Genomic DNA, 21,360 nt, shown 5'->3' on the forward strand with positions numbered 1-21,360 from the left:
ACTTTCTCTTCTTTTCTCCAAGTCTATCTCTGTGGAAGATTTGATCTTATTTAGCATCTTCCTAAAATGCATAAATAAAAATATAATAAATCATGATAAGGTTGAGTAATCTTATCCCAACAACTTCTAATATAGAAGATTGTAAATTTTTTTTAATGAAGATCATTTGTATGTATGATAGAATGGATACATATAGAATATAGAAACTTTATTCTAATTTAAATATATTTTATATGTTCATATACTAATTGATTTACTACATGAACTAGACACTTCACATTTTTGAATAAAGAATTTATAATTAGAATTTGATAAATTAGGAATTTTATGAACTATTAAATCTTATAATCCATTTGATACCAAGATCTTTCATATATATTTTTGAAAAATTTGATGTCTTTATTTCAACCATTTAAAGCATAGTTTTCTTCAATACACCATAATTATCTATAGACATATCTCAAACATTCATTATAAATCTTTAGGCATGCCTAAAAATTATTTTTTCTTCATCTTCTAGTCTTGGATTTGGTAAGAACTTAATAACTTCATTGGAATTTAAAAGATGCCACCTGTAAAAGTGAGAAATAAATAAGATACATTGAAATATATGACATAACATAGTATACAATTAAAGAAATTCATTATATACTATATACTAACTTAAATATTCTAAAATTAAATTGTAATTACCAACAAATCAATCATAAAAGAGTAAAAATATTACTTATAGTCAACACATATTTGGTGTAAGAACATTAAGAGTCACATTTTAGCAAGGTTATTTCCAAGGCATTGCCTAGAACCATGACCAAACACACTATAAACTCCATAATTAAAGTTAAATCCTTGTAAAAAAAAATTAACTATTCAATTCTAAAAGTTAAATTATAAGTTATAAATTCAAATTTATTTTTTTACTAAACCGTAATATTTGATAACATCTTAAAATTTAAAACTTGTGTCCCATCTATCTAGATTGAATGTTAGAGGATCATTGAAATATTGTGGATCCACATGGAGTGAGCGAATCCAAACTATTACTTTACATCCTTATGAAACTTGTAACCTATTAGATAAAGTAATTTTTTAAATTTAATAATATTTGAAATATTTCACATTAGTTATCTTCCCATTAACTTGAGGAACCAATTCACCTTTAGATTTAGTGTCTTTTGATATTGTTTTGAACACAAAATGTGCTACATGTGCAAGTCTGATAAATTGATCTACCACCTACAGTATCAATAACACTAATTAATTTATGGAATAAGAATAGTCATACTAATTTCTAACATTTTTTTATGAAATAATAACAATCATCATTTTAATGAGAAGTTGAAAAATCATAATTTATTAAACTACTTCATCTTATTTATAAATCATAAAATTTAAAGCTATAATAACATTTTATGTGTTACCTTTAAATTATATGTTATTTTCTTCACATCATTGTAATTGAGGAGCTTTGCCTCTGCCTTTTCCTTTTTGATAGCATTAGTTTCTTTTCAAATTAACAATAGGAAATTAAACTCTGAGGGGGGGGTGGGGGTTATCATGTAGATTGAAATAGGTAGCTAAACATGTTTGTCCATAACATGAAACAAATAACACATATCACAATAAGTTTGTTACCTAAAAACCCTCCAATGAGAAGATAAAATTGGAGTGGCGATGACACACACAAATATTCACTACTACAATTGTACAATGTATCCAATGAAGGTTACAATTGTTTGATCATAAACTATGATCTACCCTTTGAAAGGTATGCCCTATTAAAGGCTTACAAATATTGTTAAAGCTTAAGATGTTAAAGGATTTCAACACCCTGCTAAAAGTGTTCCTTGATAGAGGACTTAAACTTGCAATAAAACAAGCACATTGTTAAAGGATTTGTAAAAGCCTATTAAGACTACTCGGTTAAGAGATTTGCACTAATTCACCTATTATAATGTTTCGACATTGATCCTTCAGTTAGCACCTCTCTACTAGATATTAGATCTCCTCTTTCATGATGTGTACTTGATCCTCCTAATCAGATGTATCTCTTCTTTCCTTTAGCTACTCTGCTCTATTATCTCTAACTAATTCTGCAATTCATTCCTCTCTCACAACCTCCTTAGTTACCATGAATGATCTCTCTATACTTATAATTCTCCCTTCTCTTCTCATCCATATATTATAAAATATTTAGGTTTTTAATCCTTAAGAAAACTTAGGTGAGCTAGGGATAGGTAGGAATCAACAATTGTGATTCACTCATTTTTCCACTTAAAACATCCCTTTATCTGATTGGTTGCATGTACTGCATAAAAATTCTCAATATACCCTCCTATTTATCTTCTATAATCATAAAACAATCCTTAATTCAGCCCAAAAATAGTTTACATAAGAGTTTGTGCCATTAAAAACAACTATGCCAAAAACTATTTACTCAGCACTTGAAAGCTCTAATGCTCAGCATTCACTATATCCTTAATGCTATAACTCAGTCTAAATGACTCGACATCAACTATTTTACTTAGCATATGAATCAGTCAACATATATGACTTTCTTGACACTTGAGTGACTTAAGACATACCATCTGCTCAACACATATTGGTTCTTGGCACCAACTATGTATATTGCTCGACATACACTACTTACTCGGCACATACTGAGTTATGTTAAGTAATGACTTAAGTGTTTTGTCACTACCTTGTCAAAACCAAAATGAGATCAACAATCTCCCCCTTTGATATGAGTGGAAAAAACACTTTTTCATGCATATACAACCTAACTTATGCACACAACACAGATAATTTGTGTACATCACTTGGCTCTCATACAAAATTTCAAAATTTCAAAGTTTTGCACAACTGATGACTTAACTATCATACCTCTCCAAAATTTTATAACTCTCCTTGAGTTGAGTGTTCCTTGCTTTTTGTTTAATTCTTGCTAAGTAAATGTAAAGTATTTTTTTTGTCCCCTATTTCTATCTCAAAACTATGTTCTACATGTGTAGTTCCTTTATTATCCCCTTGTATTCTCTATACTTCCATTTTATTCACTAGAACTCCTCATAGCTACTATCCCCCTTTTTGACACTTATGTCATCTGGGTGGTACACCTATAGTGTGTTTTTCCAAAAATGATTTGTGGACCTCCATGATTATTTTCAATATTGCATCCCACTTGTTGCATGTTACCTCTAGAGATTGGTATTGAACATCTAGTTGGCCAACAAGGTCAACTAAGCCATCATGTGTAGAAATTTGATTATCTTTCTTCAACAATGTTTCAGTGAAGGCTAGTTCCTTGTGCAATACTTCCATGTGTGGGTTAAACATGGACTAGATACTAATCAAGGTAGCCCTTATGTTTGCATCTTGTGAATGTAATGCTACTAGCTATCCTTGAGTAGAATGTAATCTCTAAAAATGAGTTTGGCCTTGACCAGGAGATAGTTTCAATGTTGAAACTATGGGTTGTAGATCTCCTTGGAGCTGGTCAATAGCCCTCTATACTTCTTGTCTGAATAAATCCAAATCACAATGCTTTGTATATAGAGAAAAGATATTCTCCAACACATTTTTCACATCCTCCATTTTGGTTTCTAAATCAACCCGTCATAGTGCAATAGCACTAGAAATCTTTTCAAGAACTTTAGAATGAAACTTCTTTTCAGACCATTCTAGAATTTTAGCATTGTAGTCTAGGTCTTCATCCTTGATTTTATCAACTATATTGACTAGTTGCTCAATGATTGGTTTTTCTTCACTTGGCTTTGGTAGACTAAATGCATCAAGAAATATCTCTTTGATGTCATGAAGTACTTCTTCTACTTATGCTCTTGTCTAAGAAACTCTTGTTGTTTCTTCCTTTCAAGTACTTCCTATAGAATTCTCATTTTTCTATGGTGATTGTTGTGAGATCAAATTTTGGTAGTTCAATCTCCTCATCTAAGTTTACATCACCATAAGATGTACCTTCAATATACTTAGATGTGCTAGGACTTGGCCTTGATATTTTTAAGGGTGTAGCATATGTACTCTACCATTGAAGAGTTTGACTAGTAGGAGGTGATACAAAAGATGGTAGGGTAACCGAGGTTTGTATAGAAATATGTTTATCAATCTTAGTAGTCAAAATTGATTATTCAATCCTATCCTTCTCCATTTTTATGTTGACATCTTCACTAAAGAAAATCTCTCCCTTTAAAAAAAAATTGATAGGGTGTGGCCTTAGGAAACTTTCAAGTACTCCAAAATAGAGTCCAGAGTGGGCTCTACATCTTTGAAACAACTTTACTCAAAAACATAGCCTAGGTGTCAAAATTGTACAACTAGGCTTCAAAGTACAAAATCTACACAAACTAGATTTTTGCTTGAATACAGAACCTATGAATTTAGGGAGGAGTGGTAAGGTTCCTTAATGATCAACAATCTCAAACTAGTGAGTTTGGTTTTCCCATTTTGTTCCCAAAGGTCACAAATAGTTATATTGCCTTTTATGCCAAAGAGCCCCTATTAGCCCTATGAACAAGGTAATTAGGACTTGGTTTGAAATTAATCCAAAGCACCCATAAAAAAAATTGTATATATGGATACCCTTTTGAGAGAAGTCTAAGATTCCAAACTTAAAGGCTCTAGTCTGATCATGTGATCCCCTAACAAAAAATGTAGCAAATTCCTTATTAAAGCCTACTTGCTAGGGTTTGTGAAGGAAATGTTGAATAAGTGTTTGACCAGGAGAAAAAATATTAATTAGGAAAAATTTAGGGAACTATCATGCTTCAATGTCCACCATTAGGTTGGCTTCATCCATACCCCAAGTGTTCGCAACACTCTAATACCTATTGTCCTACACCAAACACATAGAGATGTTTGGCCTAGGGATTGCTAGCAAAAATAAGAGCCTATAATTTCATCTCCCTTCCTTTAGTAATATTATAATAAAACTTCCTAACTTGCATTTTACCAAGTGGTTGGGCAATCCTAGAGTGGGAATGCAAGTTACGATTTCATTTCTAAAACTGGTCACCCACATGAGGTTTCTGGTGTACTTGAGAAAGAAATTTGAATATCTTGAGTTGCAGAGAACATAAAAAAATCAAATCAATTGAATTTATCAACTATAACATCCAATATTCTAGAACAATGGGTCATCCACATGTGCCAATACGTACCTATACATACACTTTGAAATTGCAGCATTTTTACAAAGAAAAAATGGGATCTTTATTTGATTTGAAAGGAAAAAATACATTCTATGACTTCCACCCACTTGAAAGGGATATTTCAAGTCCTTACCCAACCATCCAAACTAATATTCAAAGTTTGTGGTCATTGGGGAGTGTTTTAACAAAAGTCAACAACCTTTTGCAAAAGTTGTCAAGCAACTTTTTGTTGCATTTAGACACTTTTTGCAACTTTTACAATTTGCACAATCTGACCCATCTATGACCTTTTCCTTGTGCCCTAGGGCCCTAGAACATGTTTAGAAACCTAAAGAAACTCCTATCTTATGCTAGGTCTAAGAAATTCCTTTTGACCATAGTGAAAAGCTAGGGTTTATAAAGTACCGAAGTGGGGACTAGGTCTTACAATTAGGCTCATTTTATTGAATAACTATTACTACCTTATTACAAATGTCTCTTAGGTATAAATTCCTTTGAGTAGAACTCGTGAAGAGTTAAAATGGTAGACACTATGGTGAATGGGGGGTTAGGTGCTCCTGTAACATACTCCCTTGCTTGAAAAATTCAAGTCCCACTTGAGGATAGTTGTTCAACAGATGTGTCATGCTTGTAAATGCATTATTCACTCATCCATGTAGCATCTATGTATAGTAGACCCTTCCATTTGAAAAAATATTTATTATACATCTTCTTATCTTTTTGGCCACCTTTGAAAAAAAAATCTTCTCCAACTAAAGTGGATGGCTAGATGGTAGATCTTTGTCCATTCTGCCTAAATCGCATCATTATCATGCATGATATCATTTGTACCTAAATCACCCTTGAAAGGGGTGATATCAGCAACATTAAAGATAGGAGAAATTGATATGTTAGGAGGCAATGATATTTCATAAGAATTTTTTCCAAATTTGTACAGTATTTGACATGGCCCAATTTTTCTCATCTGTAACTTGGTATGTCCTCATGGCAGCCTTGCCTTGTTCAAATATGCCCAAACCTAATCTCCTATCTTGAAAGAAACCTTTCTTTTCTTTTTCTCTACTTTTTCCTTGTACTTAGTAGTATTTTGGTTTAATGTATCCTTAACCTAATCATGAATGTGTTTGATCCATGTGGATAGTTCTTCACCTTGAGCACTAACCTTGAGGTCATTTGGTATGCCTCTCAACTCCATAACTCCTCTAGGGTGAAGTCCATAGTTTACTTGGAATGGTGTATTTCCTATTGATCTATTAACTAAATCATTAAAAGAAAATTTTTCTTGTGGAATGGTAGCATCCCAAGATTGTCCATACTATTTGGTTAGGCATCTTAGAAGATTTCCCAAAGACATTTTTACTACTTCAGTCTACCCATCTATTTGAGGATGGTAGGCAAAACTAAATGAAAGGTGTGTCCCTATTTTTTCCATATAGTTCTCCAAAAATGACCCTAGAATTTTACATCTCTATCTAAGATAATGGATGTTGGAAATCCATGTATTCAGACCACTTCCTTGAAAAATAGGTTGGCAATGTGTGAGGCATCATTAGAGCTCTTACAAGGAACAAAGTGAGTCATTTTGCTAAACCTATCAACAATAATGAAAATTCTATCATATCCCTATCTAGTCTTGGGGAGTCCTAATAAAAAATCCATACTCACATTGTCCCATCACTTTTTTGGAATTGGTAAGGGTTGGTAGAGACTTTGATTAGTTTTCACTCCTTTAGCTCTTTGATAGATTGTACATATCTCCACAAACTTCCTAAAATTAATATGGAGTTTTGGCCAAAGATAATTTCTTCTTAGGAGTTCTAGGATCTTATCAATTCCAAAATGACCTCCTAGATTGCCACAATGCTTTTCTTTGATCATATTTTCTCTCATAGAACACTTAGATATACATAGTTGTCCACCTTTGAATGATATACCATTCTGCAATAAATATTCAGACTAAGTAGTATTGTACGCATCAAAAAGATTAGAGAAAACCTTGTGGATATCACCAAAATCTACATCATCCTTATATAGGTTTTTTAGGGTATCAATCCCCATACTCTTTACCTAAACTTCTTCAACCAATACTACTCTTCTACTAAGTACATCTGCTACTATCATGTGCCTACAACTTAGTTTATCTTGACTGTTAAGGAAACTCAAGGCATGATTGTTTGTGTAGATAATAAATTATTTCTAGGAAGAAAATATTGCCTTAATTTATTTAGGGCTTTGACCATTGCATAGATTTATAGGTCATATGTTATATACTTCTTTGCATCATTTAGTTTTTCAGAGAAAAATGCAATTGCCCTTCCCTCTTGACTGAGCACTGCACCTATGGACAGGTTACTAGCACCAGTTTTAGAAACTAACAACTTTTTGAAGGTAGGAAAAGCCAAAATAGAATATTGTGCCACTCTTCCCTTCAAATATTCAAATGCCTCATCATCTTGTGTGTGCACTAAATTTTTTGTTTTTCTACCACCTTTGATGGTATCAAGTAAAGGTGCACATATATGACTGAAGTTTTTGACAAATTTTCTATAAAAAATTTCCAAACCATGGAAACTCCTAACTTATCCAAATGTCTTAAGTGTTAGCCAATTGATGATGGCCTCTACTTTTTTAGGATCCATTTCCAATGTGCCCTTTGAGATGACAAATCCCAAGATTGTCAACTCTTTTTGCATAAATACACATTTTTCAAGATTTATTTCAAGTTTATTCTCATGTAGCCTTCTAAGAACTTGCCCCAAATGTTTCATATATTATTCTTTGGTTCTACTAAATATTATTATATCATCTAAATATTCTAATATAAAATTTCTTATGAAGTCATGAAGCACTTCATTAATCAACCTCATGAATGTGCTTAGGGAATTGCTAAGACCAAATGGCATGACAATCCATTCATAAATCCCTTCAGTGGTTTTAAATGTAGCATTCCAATCCTAGCCTTATTCTTATCTGGTGATAGCCTAATTTAAGGTGTATCTTGGAAAAATAGCATGCTCCTCCAAGTTGGTCTAATAGATCTTCAATCCTTGGTATAGGGAATCTATACCTGATAGTTATTTTTTTGATTTCCCTAGAGTCAATGTGTAGCCTCCATTTTCCATCTTTCTTAGGGGCTAGGACACTAGGGACAACACAAGGGTTGAGACTCTTTTGTATGAGTCCTTTGGACAATAGATCACTAATTTTTTTGGATACCTCTGGATTCTGATCAAGGGTAAGTTTGTATGTAGCCTTATTGGGTAGAGAAGCACTAGGTATGAAGTCTATTTGATTTGAAATGTCCCTCAATGGTGGGAGTTCATCAGGAGTATCTACTGCAATAATTCATTTATATTTCTATATTAGATCCTTTAGTTCTTTATGAAATTATTGGGTGACTACTTTTATCTTTGGTTTGAGGACTAGTGCATACCCTATTTGAGAGTCTTGAATGGTTTCCAACATTTCTTGTTCACCTGCCATAACAACTAACTGTTCTTTTGTTTTTTCTTGGTGAGGATCAGGGTCAGGAAGAAGGTTATATTTGTGACCATCTTTGGTGATCTGATATTTATTATTGACACCATCATGTTTGGCCTTAAGGTCATACTATCATAGATGACCTAGAAGAAGGTGACAAATGTCCATGTCTACAATGTCACAAATAACTCTATCCTTATAACCTTTTATTTGGAAATCTATCCAAGCCTATTCATTTATCAGTGTTTGTTTCCCTTTAGTTAGCCAAGATACATGGGAGGGAACAATGTGGGATACACTTTCTAGTTTCAACTTATCTACCATTTCCTTAAAAACAAGGTTTTTAGTAGAACCATAATCTATAACTACTTTAGATACCTTTCCACGATTTTTGCAGTTGATCCTGAAGATAGTTTTCTTTTGTTGAGATTCCATTGGCATGGATGCTTGGATCAATTTCCTCTTCATCATGAGAGTAGCCCCTTCTTCACCATTACAATATCTAACACCTTCATCATCATCATCTTCTTGAACAATATTGGTCCTTCTTTTTCCTTGGTTGTTTTTCTTCTCAGGACACTTGTTTTTGTAGTGGCCCATCTGGTTACAATTATAGCATTTGATCTACCCATTATTTATTCCACCATTTCTACCTCTACCATTTCCTCTCCTTCCTTTGTATCCACCTCTTGAACTAGTTTCACCTTGGGTGTTTTCTTTGTTAGAATACACTTGGGGTTTGTTTCTTTTTGTTCCTTTACCCCTATAATTTCCTTTTCCTCTATCATTCTTCCCTTTGTTTCTACCACTCTATTCATTTCTTATTTTGAAATTCTCCTCAACTTTAAGTGCAAATTGATAGCACTAATTTACAGTGGTAGGGCTTGTCAAACTTAGTTAATTTTGGATGGAAAGCCTTAATCTTTGCATATACCTTGCAAGCTACACTCTCAGGTTCATCAAGTTTGGATTTCATTACCAAATTCTAAAATTATTCAGTATAGGTAGGGATGTCCAATTATTTCTTCCTCAAACTCATTCTTTTTTTATGAAGTTAAACTTCATAATCCTCAGGGACATATGTCTCTCTAATTAGAGCCATCATCTTCTTCCATGTGGTGATTAGATTCTTCTCATTCTTCACCCTATCATCTTGGATGAAGTTACACCATGTCAGTTCAAAGCCCTTGAGTCTAGACTTGGCAATCTTCACCCTTTGGTTCTCAAGGATGTCTTCACAAGCAAAGAAACTATTTAAGGTATCGACCCAATCTATTGTAGCCTTTGGGTCCATCTTCCCATTGTATGTGGGCAAGTCAAGCTTAGCATCCATGGTTATCCTCTCCATAGATTTAAGATTCCTCACAAATAGCCTTTGGTTAGTAGGACATCCTTCCTCATGCTCAAGGGGTTCTTTATCACTCCCTTGTTTGACTTCTTCAAAGTTTTCACTACTCTTGTTACAAAAATCCTCCTTAAGTTTGTTTATTTTTTGCCTCATTGGCTATATCTCTTTGTCTTGTTTCTCATATTGCCTTAATCTCAATTCTCTCAAATATTTCACAATCTCTACATTGGTCATCCTTGAAGATAACCCTCCTTCATCTTCTCCTTCCATGGTGTTGTCAAACTTGTCTCCCTAAGGGATCTTAGGTACCTCAGATACCACTTGATGTAGAGCTCTCCCTTAAATAGAAAAATTGATGGGGTGTAGCCTTAGGAAACTTTCAAGTACTCCAAAGTAGAATCAAGAGAGGTATCTACACCTTTGAAACAACTTTACTCCAAGTCATAGCCTAGGCACCAAAATTGTACAACTAGGCTAGCTTTAAAGCACAAAATCTACACAAACTAGGTTTTTGCTTGAAAATGGAACCTATGAATTTAAGGGGGGAGTGGAAATGTTCCTTTATGATCAACAATCTCAAACTGGTGAGTTTGGTTTTCCCATTTTGTTCCCAAAGGTCACAAATAGCTATATTTTCTTTTAGGCCAAAGAGCCCTTATTAGCCCTATCAACAAAGTAATTAGGACTTGGTTTGAAATTCTTGCAAAGGAACTAGAAAAAAAAATTCATATATTGATACCCTTTTGGGAGAAGTCTAAGATTCCAAACTTACAGACTCTAGACTAGTCAAGTGATCTGCTAACAAAAAATGCAACAAATTCCTTGTTAAAGCCTACTTGCTAGGGTTTGTGAAGGAAATGTTAAATAGGTGTATGAACAAGAAAAAATATCAATTATAAAACATGTAGGGAACTATCAGGCTTCAATATCCACCACTTGGTTGGCATCATCCATCCCCCAAGTGCTCACAACACTCTAATACCTGTTGTCTTGCACTAAACACATAAAGATGTTTGGCATAGGGCTTGATAGAAAAAATAGGAGCCTAGATTTCCATCTCCCATCCTTTAGGAATATTATAATACAACTTCATAACTTTCATTTTACCAAGTGGTTTGGCAATCCCATGGTGGGAATGCAAGTTAGGGCTTCAATTCTAAAACTAGCCACCCAAAGGAGGCTTTTGGTGCACTCGAGAATGAAATTTGAATATCTTGAGTTTCAAAAAATTTCAAACCCTCAAGTGAATTTCATTGATAAAATACAACATCAAAGATTCTACAACAATGGGTTATTCACATGTACCAATCCATGCATGTCTGTACACTCTAAAATCGCAGTGTTTTTACAAGGAAAAATAGGATCTTTATTTGATTTGAAAGGAAAAATTACATTCTATGACTTCCACCTTCTTGAAAGGGCTATTTTAATTCCTTCCCCAACCATACCAATTGAGATTCAAAGTTTGTGACCATTGGGGAGTGTTTTAACAAAAGTTGTCAAGCAACTTTTTGTTGCATTTAGCAACTTTTACAATTTGCATAATCTAACCCATCTAGGACCTTTTCCTTGTTCCCTAGGGGCCTATAATGTGTTTAGAAACCTAAAGGTAGTCCTATACTATGCTTGGTCTAAGAAATTCCTTTTGACCATAGTCAAAACCCATGGTTTATAAAGTACCCAAATGGGGACTAGGTATTACAATTAGGCTCATTTTATTGAGTAACTATTACTACCTTACTATAAATGTCTCTTAGGAATAAATTCCTTTGAGTAGAACTAATGAAGAGTTAAAATGGTAGATAATATGGTGAATGGATGGTTAGGTGCTCCTGCACCATTCACCTTGCACTTGTGAGATAGGTGTAGGGCTAGCTTCCTTACCTATGTGGACTTATGTCCCATCCTTATCAATAGTTAATACTAATTGAATTGAAGTATTTGACACTAATGCACTCACATATATTGTCACTATACCCTTTTCTTGATATACCACAATGGGCATTTCAATTTGTGCTTCTATAGATTTAGGGGGCACTTTGGATGATTCTTGTGATTTCTCCCCTATAGATGCCAATTCTTCCCTCTCAATCTCATCTAATCTCACCAATATAGGATGACTACATGATTTAGCTATAGTGGTGGATTCAATCAAAAGTTTCTTCATTTCTTCCTCTATCAAGGGATTGATGTTTTGAGAAAAGGTGTTAGAAACATCCTTAATTTGTATTAAGTCCTAGTGACTCACTTGGTCTACATGTGGAGGGCTTGAACTCAAAACTTTTACCTCTATTGCATTTTGATCATCCTACTTCTCATCATTAGTTGTGGCCTTTTTGGTTGCTACTATTTCAATGCCTCCCACATTAGCATCCTTTAATTGGACTTCTTGTCCTTATTCATCTTTTTTATCTCCAACTTCCTCAGGAACTTGGTCATTTGGCTTTTCTATTGTCAACCCATAGATGACTTTCCATATCTGGGTGCTCTATTTGATAACCTCTTCAACATTATTTTTAAAAATATTAAAATCTCTATATTTGGGGGAAAATCTTCCCTTGAATTTTATCAGAGCTCTTGTCATCATTGCTTTATCAAAAGCAAGCATTACTCTAGCAAGTGTAGTCTCCCTAATCTATCTTTCTATTGTCAAACTATACTACCACTTCTGCTCAACTTGGTCATAAAGAATCTTTGGTAGTGAGTTGGTAATCTCTATAGTTGTGGTCCTAAATCGAACCACCATCTTATATATAGCTTCTTCCACCTTATTTTGATCAATCTTTCCTAACTTATCAAATACAACATGTGAAAAAATAGATAGATCTGCATTATTCTTAACATTTTCACACAAGCTGTCTATATTTGATGAGGAATTATGGTTTACCACCTAAAATTGACTAATGTCATCTGATTCTATCCTCTCCTCATCTAACTCAGCTGCAAGATTTTATTTTCTCCATGCATATATCTTCTTTGTAGGCTGACTCATCTCTGTTGAGGCAATAATTATCTTTCATTTTAGTCTATCTATCTCCTTTACTTTCTTGGTGGTTTCCCTTGTGCTTGAATTGGTAGTAGGTACTACTAGCATTTATTGTGAAAGTCTCACAAGCTTCTTCTTAGGTTTCTCCACTTTAGTCTCCTTTTCTTTCCTCTTCTTCTTTTTAGTTGGCTTAGGTGCTTCCTGTTGGAAATAATCCAGACTAACAAGGTTACTGAGAGGGGAGGGGTGAATCAGTAACCCTAAAACTTTAATTCAATTATGCATCATATTTACCTTTTATTTATCTAATCTACTATATGCATGAAAAGATAAACATTTGTAAGACATGAACACACTGATTTGGTGACCCAGAAACCTTCCAATTAGAAAGTAAAACTAGGGTGGGGATGATGCCCACAAAACTTCAATATTGCAGTATAAAGTTGGCTGATTAAGGCTTACAATGATCACTTTTGATGATCTTCCCTATTAGGAGCAAGTAGGATTGCTAGATCCACCTTGTTAGAGGATTTACAAACATACAATGAAGTATGCACTCTATTAGGAGATTTACAAAAGACTATTAAGTCTACCCTGTTAAAGGATTTACAAACTGGTTCACCTGTTAGGATGAAGCAGTAGATCTGGTTACAACTGATTGTTGATAAGATCCCTTGTGCTTTGATCACTTGATGTGATGGATATAGCTTTTCTAAATCAATTGTTTACCTTACTGTATTCCTCTATTCTGCTGGTGATTCACTTTTCCTCTTCTCAAAATATTGCAATATAACACCAACGATGATCAATATTTCATTATTTCAAATGATATATATCATTCCAATATTTACACTGGCAAGGTCGGCCAATCACAAGTGAACAAACATTACTGAGTTGGCCAGATAGTAGAAAACTCAGGTTCCTCAAATTGACTCAGTGACCTTCTAATACTTGGCATCCACTACAATACACTGCATTGTCATGCACTTGGTAAGAGTAGAGGCATGGTCCACACTAATCATTCTAAGTAGCTTGGAACTCAATAACCATTGGTGACTCAGTGAATATTGTATGACTTGGTAAAAACGGAATCCATTGATAACCTTCTTCACTTGGTAAACATTGATTCCTTCATTTACCTTGTTTACTCGATAAATACTGATTCCTTCATTTACCTTGTTTACTTGATAAACATTGATTTCTTTGATTTCCTTGATCACTCGGTAAACACTAAGTTCTTTGTTTACCTTGATCACTCCGTAAACACTAAGTTCTTTTTTTACCTTGATCACTTGATAAACACTAAGTTCTACTAATGAACCAGTGAGCACTGACTGCTTGGTAAACACTACGAAGCTCGGTAACCACTAACTGCTTGGAGAACACTTTTTTTCTCGGTAACCATTATGAACTCGGTAAATACTGTTGAACTACCCATATGCTCAATTTCCAAAGGAATGCTTGGTATAAACTATAGACTGAGTGATGAGCTCGATAATCCTTCAGAATTGAATAAGTGTTGTAACTAATGACAAATATATCATAATTCCAACACTTCCTTGGCTTCTTCTCCCTCGACACCTTCAACATTCTATTCTTGATCTTCTCCTTAGCCTTGAATGAGTGCCAATGGGGCTTCAACTTGATTTTCTTCTTCATAATTTTCATATTCTTCTTCTTCTTCCTCTCCTCCTTCACCAAATCTTTCTTGTAGCTCCTTCACAAGCTTGTTTTTCAACCTCATCACAATTTTTGTCTTCAAATCAATAGTGATTCTTGATTTGGATTCCTCATAGTTTCCAAATGAGGTTTCACTCTTATCAACTTCCTCTACCAGAAAAGTTGTAATAGCTACAGATGCCTCATCCACAGTTATTTCATAAGGCAATGCCTTAAGCCATCTGACCCTAGGAATTGGAGCCTATACATATGTATAATCAACATCAACTAAGAAGAAAACATCATTATAATGTTTCTCCACTAGTGACACTTGAATCCTTAGTCTTTTCTTCATAGACTTCTTGAAATATTCAAATTAGCTTGTCACTACTATTTCAAAATTCTCTCCAACTTGCTCTATTAACTCTAAAATCTGCACTGTCACTAGCTTGTTGGTATTCCACACTATTTGACCAAATTTTGGAAAAGTATTTTGCACATAGAAGAATATGCAGACAAGAAGTGAACCAAATTTTCATTGTGCACTCTTTTTCTTCCTTATGGCTTCCAACTTTTCTAATAACCATTGAAGTTGTAACTTGACAAGGTCATAATTGTGGTGTTTATTGACTATCTTGTAACCCAAATCCATAGCCATGCAAGATATACTATTCAATCTGCTTGATTGAAAGAGCTTGTGAGAAATTAATCTCATTGAAAATTCAATTAGGGGATCATGAATTATATCTATGGGTCCATTATCCAACCAAATGAAACTATTATGAATACGGCTCAGAACAATGTGTATCCAATCATTCTTAGAGACTTGGGGAAAATCTAGGGCATGATTTAACCCTTTCTATTCAAACATATTGTACTCTTCCCTCGAAACTCCATTATCACTTAATTTATAGTATGCATCTCTTATTTCCATGTCTCTAACATGTCCTATCTTCCTAGTATAGCAACATATAACATCTTGTATCATTAAACCTTGTGGTGGTACAATCGATAGCACACCAAACGGATCTCCCTTATATGCTATCTTAGGAATAGCTCAGAAGGGTGGTTGTCTAATTTAATTACTCATTAATTACACATTTAAAACTTCTTTTCCTTCCTTCCTAACATTTTCAAAAGAGCTAGATGCCATTTTATGTATCTAGGGTTCACGAAAATTCAAACAGTGAAACTTGACACTCAATAAATACCTTATGAATTTGATGAATGATGATGAGTAGCAGTTGAATCTAGTTCATAAACACTTAAACATTTCTCCTTAGTTCTCCTTATTCTCTTCACGTAGTCTTCAATCTTTAATGAATGCAAATGAGTCAAAAATGACTATAGAACCCTTGATATTTGGTAATATATGTTTAATGCTTATACAACTATAAGCTTGACTATCATAGGATTTCCACTCACTTGGCTTATACATGATTTTCAGTATGCTCGATGTTGCCCCACTTTTTACCATATTCCAATTTTTCAAAGTGGAGGATTTAACTTGTATTGTGTTTAGGCCGGTTGAGTCAGTTGGTCCTTCCTTCCTCAAGTGTTAAGTTTCTCCATTGGGTTTCCATATTCTTCTTCTTTTTTTCCTTTTTCCCGCATTATATAGCTGGGTGGGTATTCCTTATTGTCACGATTCATGCAGGTAGTCAAGATCCTTCCTTGATGGAGATTCTTGAATAATGCTACCTCAGATGAATTTACTTGTAGCTCATTTGATCCGAGTATAAAGAAAGTTGAACTGGCAAAAAATCAAGTTTCTTCTTCTCCTTAGCGGGTTTCTGCAGCCCGAAGGTGAAACTTCGCAGAGATCTATAAGTGCTATTTGTAGGCTAAAACAAGGAAAGTTGAGTCATAATAGGGATGGATCATTCAATTATTATCATGTTTTCATAGTAGGAATCACTCAAAACTCACCGGGATGATAATAATAAGCATCGGCAAAAAATTCAGAAATAGCTTCTCCTTTTGGCAAGTTTCGAACCAAGAAGTAAGTTTTCAGAAAAGGCCTAAATAGAAGGGTAAAGTTACTATTGGGCCCCATTTTTTTCTTGTGAAGCCCTTTTTATGTTTTTCAAAGGCTTATAGTAAAGTACTTAAGCAGAAAAGGTATAACAAAAGCGTAAGTGGAAAAATGGAAATTGCCTTCTCCATTGCAGGTTTTCTACCCTCGAGAGCAATTTTTTGCATCTAATGAAAAATCACTACTGCAAGCATGGTAAGTGTTTGAATTGATCACAAGATGTGTTTCGGACATAAATGGAAGAAAATTAGTTAAATTTGTAAGGATATTTTGAGTGGAATCTAGCCAAGCGAAGTTTTCCCCAGGGAGTACTCCATTCTTGTTTTTTTGAAACTGGGTGAAAATAGAAAGGTAAGTCAGTAATAAAGGAGAGTTACCATTGGGCCAACAAAAATAATGAAATGACAACGAGAAATTTGTTAGAACCCTTACATTTACTAATCCAATGGATTTATCCTTAAATTTGCTAGTGTGGCATGGATGGTGGAATTTAACGGGTAGATTAAGGGTTCTTATATAAGGAAGAACCTAACCAAATTTCAAAACACTACTTTACTGTTATATTGTTATATTGAATAGTGCTTCCAAAAAATTTCAAAGTTTAGGGTTCATTTTTTTTATTGTCACAATTGTTGAATTTCTATCATACTATATCAGGCAAGATGGCATCAAGATTCTTTGGTTTTGATGGGCTGGGTGGAATCAAGTCAACATGGCAGAGTATCTCTAATACTTCACTACATTTATTTGATATGCAATATTTTCAAAGAAGGCTGAGAAATGAGCCGATTCACCTTATAATAGAGAAACTCTAAGGAAGTGGACTAGTAGAGGCAATCAAGTTTCCTGTTGCAGTACAAGCTTTGGAGCAAATTGTAGAATGTATCAATCATTACAACCCAGACACCAAGAAGATCTTATTGCCTGAACAAATGGTATTCACTTCAATTGATAGGAAAGTGGTGGTGAACTATCTGCAGATTCTAGAATGAGAGTTCTCTAAGCTAACAATCAGAGGAGCCATGTCCAAATTCCCCCTAAGGAAGATGGTGTGGTGGAAGGAGATCATGAAGTCTAGGTTCCAAAAGCCCAGGGGAGGAAAGAGTAAGGTCCCTAAAACCTTGTTTGGCATGGATCTTAAGCTCAAAATTATGGATATTTTGGTACTCTTGCATCAACTAAAAGGTGAGGTGAAAGAACACAATTTTATAAAACAATACTTCTTTATGGTGCAAATTATCTACTTAGACACGCAGTATGTTGACTAGGCATATGAAGTTAGTGAACATCTTTCTAGGGCTCTCAGTGCAACCAAGTTTTACAATTCATTTTATATGTCATCTTTCTTGATATATATTTTGGCTTCCCTACAATTGTGGCTGGGACTCCCCAAAATAGAGAATTTTCCTGAAAATGTAAAAAGCTATGAGTTTTATACATGCTTATAGTTACAGAATAACTATGCAAAGTATATCTAGGTTAATGATGCATTCACTATGAAAATCTACAGGGAACTCCAAGGGTGTCCAGAGTAGAGGTTTAGCCCAGAAGCAATAGCGGTCATCAGCTAGTTTGGCTATTATTTCATTCAATTCTCATCTTTCTCTTATTTGTGTCTTGCAGAGTTTAATGGATTTTCCTTGAAGCTGCCTAGATATCCAAATGATATGATCGTGCTCATTGAGATCATTAGGCAAGCAATCCAAGTAAATGTGTTGAGCACCAGTTTGAGAAAGAAGGGGTATGAATTCCTCATATAAGTTGGAGCTTATAGTTGTGAATCCAGACCTGATGCAAAGAACATAGTCAAAGCATTCAAGAACAAATACAAACTAGAGGAGTATGAAGTGATAAGGCCCATGTTTGATCCACATGGGTATGCTAGAGATGTGCTTCAAATTGGAAGCATCATCAAATATGTAACTACTATAAAAGATTACTAGGCTGATTGTAGAGATGAGCTAGAGAGCCAGGACCATGCCTTTGCTAGACTCACAATAGATCAAATAAAGACCTATGACATTGACTTGGATGTGGAAGGGCTAGAAGATGATGGGAAAAATATGTATAGTAATACATATTTGACAAAATTGAGAAACATCCTAGTCAACTCTGAGCCATGTGTAAATATATAAGAAGATATTGATGCTATGATGGCCCGGATCATCAAGAGAACTAGGAAATGGGTTGAGTGGATAGCGAAAAAGAGCTAGAGCAAGAGAAAGACTACTCAAGCTTCTCCAGCCACTGCTACTCTCACTTCCTCTCAAAGTGCCACACCTAGCATTACAACTTTGGCTACTCAAGGGCTGGCTCAATCTGCAGGAGGAGGTGATCAACCCTTGGAGAATAATATTTCAATAGCTCCAACTTGCCAAGGAGGTTCTCTACCAATGATTGGATCTCAGGCTGGTACTAAAGAAAAAGGGATAGAAGAGCCGAAAGATGGAATCACCGTTCCAGCCTCGCCTCCTCACACCACTCCAACTCCATCTCCACATGCTACCCCAATTCCATCTCCTAGTGTTGCCCTAGTTTCATCTCCTCATCATAGCCCTACTCCATTTTAGGTGCTTCTCTTTTGAAGCCAACTGGTTCTCCCATCTAAATAGTAGAGATTGGAGATGATAAGAGTAGCACCAGCATGTCCATTGAATCTAATGAAGCTGCAAAGAGTACTCAAGAAGAAGAGAATGTGTCAGGATCATCTTGTCTTCTCTCTCAAGATTTGAAGAACCCCTTCTCTGCAACAACAGAAGTAGTGACTTCAGTAAAGAAGAAAATGTTCAGGATAGAGTCACTTGGAGTAGCTTCTAAAGTGATTGGTATGGAGTCCTGGCTTGAAGACACTTTAGAAAGAAAAAGAAAGGGGAAAGATGAAAGTGTTCCTACAGAGGATGTTGTGTCTTAAACAATACGCTCTGGTTCAGCCATAGTAAAAGCTAAGAAGTAGAAAACTTTGTCCATACTTTGGAAGGATCTAGAGAATGGACATTTGACTATGGAGATTGCAAAACCAAATAAAGCAGGGTGGATTGAAGATATGACTCATGAAGACTTCGCTCTACATTCAATTGATCTTGGAGAGGCCACGCATGATACAAAAGTTGGCTTATGGAGATCAGGAAATGAGATAATAGAAGGTCTATTAGAAAGCCTCAAATTATCAAAGATTAAGATGAAAGCTGAGATGGAAGAACTCAAAAGATTCATCAGGTAGCTAGTTGTTCCATTGGCAACCATTACTAGTGTGCCTGCTATTGAAAATCATATAGTAGAGGAAGTGCAAGCTTTCATCTCACAACTTCAGAAAGATAGACATTTTGGTCAGATTGGGAAAGAGTGGATTGATAAACTCAATGCAGATGGAGTTGCTCTGATTGATCAAATTGGGAATGTTATCCTTCGATTGGAAACTAAGAAAGATAATATCTTGTCTAATCAACACACTTTGACCACAGAGAAAGCAAGATGTGATGAGTTTATTTCTCTCTTGAAAATGATTATCCAGATGAAGGCAAAGGAGGTGGTTGAAGTAAAAATTTTGAAGAAAGGAACTGAACCCCTATTTGAATGGCTCCAGGGTATGCAATTCAAGCTAGAGATGATTCAAGAAGCTGAAAAAGGACTCAGGGAAATAGAAGATAAAGTGAAGACAACTCAAAATAGTGCATTTGAACTGATGAAAGGATTACACGTTGATCCAAAAGCTAGCGGTCAAGGGAGAGCCCTTATTGGAGTGTAGATAATGAAGAACAATTTCTCCATGTATTTAAGTAACCTATCAGGAATGGCTTTAAGCATTCAAAATAGAATGACAAAGCTACAGACACTAGGTGGATGCATACATGTAGCTGCTCAAGAATTGACAGGACATCTAAATTATGTGAAAGAGTTGGCTCGAGAAAATTTAAAATGGCTCTTAAGATTCACTAATGTACATGTGCCTAGTCATGAGGAATTAGTTCCCATTATAGTTGCCGCTAAGGCATATAGGGTGAAAGTTGAAAAGGGGAAGAAGTCTAAATGATTCGATGATGCCTCCTTTTCACTTTCTTTTGTAGCTTCTACCAATTTCGTAAATTTTGTAATATGACAAACTAGCATCTTTCCATTTGTCTCCTCAGAAGATGACCTGATTAAAATTTCTATTGTAACGGTCATCTCTCAAAATCTATATGTATGAAGTTGAATGATTAATGAAAGGTCAAAAATTTTTTGGTGTGAAGTACTATTTGTTGTAGAGACAATTGAATGGTATTTTATTTCAATCATTTTCCATTCCAGTACGTATTGTGATTAGTTAGTATTTCCTTTTTGTATTACAGAGAACTAAGGAAGAACAAAGTTTCATTTCCCCCATTTTCCAGAATACAAATGAATGTAATAAGTATTGTTATAATTCATTTGACAAAAGGATTTTGTTAGTTTTTCCTGATTCATCAGTTGTAATTCAGATTTGAGTTTGAATTAGTTTAGCATCAATTGATTATGCGAATGGATTCATGGATTCATGAGATGTGTGGGTACATGAATCTATTTTAGTATTGAGAGGTTATTATCTGCCTGAGTTGGATTTAATTTAGGTCTAACTTGGTTATTCCTCTACTATTCTTGGGTTAAGAACATATCACAAAGTAGTTTAGGAAGAAAAAAAAATCCATTACAAATTTATTTAGGGAGCTGC

General features: G+C 34.7%; 1 pseudogene; it reads right to left on the bottom strand.

Moving 5' to 3' along the window:
• Positions 1–481: 481 nt before the first annotated feature.
• LOC149554552 (ent-kaurenoic acid oxidase 2-like) overlaps positions 482–21,360 on the bottom strand; it is a 58,594-nt pseudogene continuing 37,715 nt past the window's right edge.

This window comes from Cupressus sempervirens, chromosome 5, assembly GCF_028749045.1.
Source record: "Cupressus sempervirens isolate cs-2001-9-10 chromosome 5, ASM2874904v1, whole genome shotgun sequence".
NCBI lineage: Eukaryota > Viridiplantae > Streptophyta > Pinopsida > Cupressales > Cupressaceae > Cupressus > Cupressus sempervirens.